Raw genomic sequence first — 4,200 nt, 5'->3', positions numbered from 1 at the left:
AGCGAAAGAAATAGACGAGATAGTAAAACATTACTCCTTAATTCCTGTAGCCCTAGGAAAATCAAGTGTCCTCTATGATGGTGAAAATAGGAGATTATTTCCTGATGCAGGAGCACTCACAATGTAATAGAAATGCAGGGTTGTATTGCCATGGTTTTGATCCCTAGCACATTTTGGAATAGGGCCCAAGTCCTATTTCACAAGCCTAAATAACCAACCTGGACCCGGGATCCAAGGAGGACCATGGATTTGTGGCTCATGCCTGCACACTTCTCTGCCCCACCGGAGGCATATTGTGGCACCATCCGTGTAGAGAGTTTGGGCCCAAGACCTGTTTCCTGTGGTTTCCTGAAGGGAGGTTCCCAAACTGTGTTTGCCGGAATAGCTGTGAGCCATCTACAAACTTCCATAATGGAGTTTTCCTTCATGTATTTAAGTTGTATTCTGTTGTATAGTGATTTGTGGACTAGACAATGTATCAGAAGTACACTTAAGCAAGTCGATTAAGTGTTGATAAATGAATGTAATGTAACAGAATTAGCTGACTGATTTATTCTCAAAATGTTTATAATTCAGTTAGTTTATGCTTTCGTTTGAATGACCATGTTAATCCCTTCATCCTATTGCTCTCTACTATTCTCAAATAGTTTCTCATTAAAGTCTTTTCTCCTTGATCTGCTTTGCAGACTTTCCAAACAAAGATTGCCACCTTTTTCCAATGTATTTTTTTTTAAGCATAGAAGAACTGGGGAGTAGACCAGAGGTGCAGTGGTTGAGAGGATTCACCAGAGAGAGTGGGGAGCAGAACAGGCAGATCTACTGAAATACATTGCTCAAGGGAGCAGCAGGCATGACAGGCTGCTGCACCCTATGTGGCTTAGCTCCCTCGTGGGGAATTGAACTCAGGCCACAACAGTGACAGAGCTGAGACTTACTCCCTAAGCCTCCAGCGAGGCCACTTTTCCAATAATTTCTCACTGCAGTATTGGCCATATAGAATTTAATATAAAATGAATGTGTCTTTACTGATCAATGAATCATGTCACAGGCCACTTTTAGATTTAAATTAATTGGTATGCATGTGTAAGGTCTATATACTACATGGTTGATATGAACAGTTTTTCTGGTTTTTAAGTGACTCTGAAAATGAAAAGAGTCTTTTTGGTAAATGTCAAAGTAAAAACTAATATGAAATTATTTAACCTTTCATTCTTATCATAACAAAATGGAAAATAACAAATGGCAGGGTTTCACATGGTAGTCCTGAAGGATAATGCTTTCCAGATCCCTTTTATCCATTTCTTTTAATAAAGAGCCCTTCATTACCTTTTTATGTTACAAGTTTTCATACTGAATCAGATTGTAATGAAATAACAGTCTAATGAAAAACACTATGTTTGAAATAGATGTAGGTCATTCTGTGCCCATAAATTTTTAAGTAGTTGATGGAAAATTGGTCTCTCTAAGTAAGCGATTTTCATTTATTTTCAAGTTAGGCTATAGTTTTGGATCTGTGGGCAAACCATTTACTCTCCCTGGTATTATCTTTCTTCTAACTAATTCTGTGAGTCATAGTCTCTTCTGGTTCCATCGATATTATTGCAAATAGCAAGATTTAATCCGGTGGGGTTTTTTAGTAGCTGAGTAGTATTCGTGTGTTGTGTGCCATATCTTCATAACCAACTCATCTGTTGTTGGACCCTTAGGTTGCTTCCATCACTTTGGTGTTGAAAATACCATTACAGTGAACATAGGAGTGCATATAAACCTTCATATTAGTGTTTTTGTATACTTCAGAGAGATATCTAAGAATGGGATTGCTGGATCATAAGGTAGAACTATTGTTAGTATTTTCAGTAATATCTATCCTAATTTTCTAGGAAAGGAAACAGTCTACATTTCCACCAACGGTGGAGTAAAGACATGGATAGAAGTTCTCAAATCACAAAATACACAGAAAAACAAAATGACAGAGTTCCTTAATCAGCCTTAGAGATGACTTTTGTCAATCGGATTACATTGGCAAAGGAAACAAAAGCAAATATAAACAAATGGGACAATATTAAACTAAAAAGTTTCTATAGAGTGAAAGAAACCACCATTAAAAAAGCTAATGATTTGGAGAAAATACTTACATATGTCAGACAAGGGCTTAATATAGAAATTTTATAAAGAACTCATTAAACTCATCAACAAAAGAACAAATATCCCCATTAAAAAATGGACAGAGATGTTGAAGAGTGACTTGTCCACAGGACAGAGATGGCAGCAGGCCCGTGAACTTGTGTTCCTCCTCTCCTATTAAGAAAGCAAATCAGAAGCAAAATGAGCGATCATCTCCTATCTGTTAAGAGGGTTATTATCAAAATAGACAAGAAACAAGTGATGGTAAAGTTGTGGAGAGACAAAATCTTTATAGATTGCTGTTAAAGATTTAAATTGTTGCAATCATGGAAATAGTGTGGCAATACCTCAAGAAATTTAAGAAAATACATATCAAATGACCCAGCTAGCTGACTTCTCTTTAGTTGTCAAGCATTACCACAAAAATATACAAATTTAAATTCAAAGAGATATATGGAACACCATGTTCATCATAACATTATCACAACACTCAAGACAGAAACAAACTTACAAACTTAAAGCCCACTGGTAGATGATAAAATTAAAAAAAATGTGATATATATATATATATATATATATATATATATATATATATATATACACACACACACAGTGGGAGACTACTCAGCTATAAGAAGATGAAATCCTGCCCTTTGCAACAACATGGATTGCCCTAGAATATATATATTTCACTATCTAAAGTAAGTCAGAGGGATACTAAAAGCACCATACAATTTTGTTACAGGGCAGGGAAAAGGGCAGCCCAGACACCACAAACCTACCTGCTCTAAATAGGTTCTGCCATCTGCTGCATCAACACAAAACATATGAGAAACACAAAACATATGAAGTTCCTGGGAAGGAACTTCAATACAATTAGGAAAAATACAGGAAAGGCAAAGACTACAGTTTCTTTTTTTTAATATTTTATTTTATATAATTCTTACATCATTTTTCATCTTTGCACAATGTATGCATTTTCATTTTGGTTATATTTTGACTCTAGTCCTTCCTCTCCCTGGCCCTCCTTCCCCACCCCCCACCCCCCACAAAGTGTGTCTCTATAGTTTCTAAATAAAGTACCCAAAGTTACCAGTCCCCTCGTGGGTAAAAGTCCATCCAAAAGGGATTGGCCCAGAATAAGGCCCCAAAGCCTGCCACAGGTCTAAGGCATCTTCCAGTGGGGACCCATAGAAAAGGATCAGAAACCACCAGACAATTCTGGAAGGAAAAGAGTAAATTATCAAAAGAAAGACAAAAAACTGCCATTGCCACCTCCCCACGGGTCTGTCACCCACATCTGTGTCACCCAGTCCATGACCAAAAGGCAGGCATGGTTTCTTCAAGCGTCTCTCTGCTCCACGTGCCTCCTCCGGGTCTCCTTCTGGCTCCATCCTGCTTCCTTCCTTCTTCAGTTTCCTCTGCAGCTTCTTCTCTACCTGCTCAGCTCCACCCTCCCTTGGGTGGGGTGGAAACCTGGAACCACCCCCTTTCCTGGGGACCACCCTGTTACAATTTCACACCTATATAGATAATAAAGAAACAAAACAAATGAACAAACAAAACAAACCAAAAACAACATCTTTGTCTGTAAGAACCAAATATCTGCTGCCAGAGGGAAACAGGAAAAGGGGCTGAGGAATTTGGGTAAAGGAGTTCTTGTATGGTGAAGAATAGAAACTTTTTATTCAAATGTTAATTTTTAATGTACACCAAAACCTATCACTATATAATGGTACAAACCAGTGGAACTTCAGTAAAAATTAAAAGAAAATGAAGTGAAACAAAAAGATGTTTATTAGAACTCATGAAATTGGTGATAATTCTGAAAATCCATTTATATATATATATGTAAAAAAGTAAAAGCTATTCTGAGATATTTTGACTTGCTCTCTTATACGCAATCCTCATACTTTTCCTTTTGTAAAAGTTTTCTCTCTCAGCAGTTAATTTTTAAAAAACAATGGAATCAACTGATGGCATATGAAGGGACATTTAAAGGTCTTAATTTCAGAGGACATTTATTCTGATTGCTGTGTGTTTTTTTTTTTTTTTAAAGAGGCATGTATTTTTATT

This window comes from Talpa occidentalis, unplaced genomic scaffold (assembly GCF_014898055.3).
Source record: "Talpa occidentalis isolate TD23 unplaced genomic scaffold, MPIMG_talOcc4v2.1 talOcc4.18, whole genome shotgun sequence".
In the NCBI taxonomy this organism is placed as follows: Eukaryota; Metazoa; Chordata; class Mammalia; order Eulipotyphla; family Talpidae; genus Talpa; species Talpa occidentalis.
The sequence above is the reverse complement of the archived record's forward strand: the minus strand, read 5'-3'. Positions refer to the sequence as shown.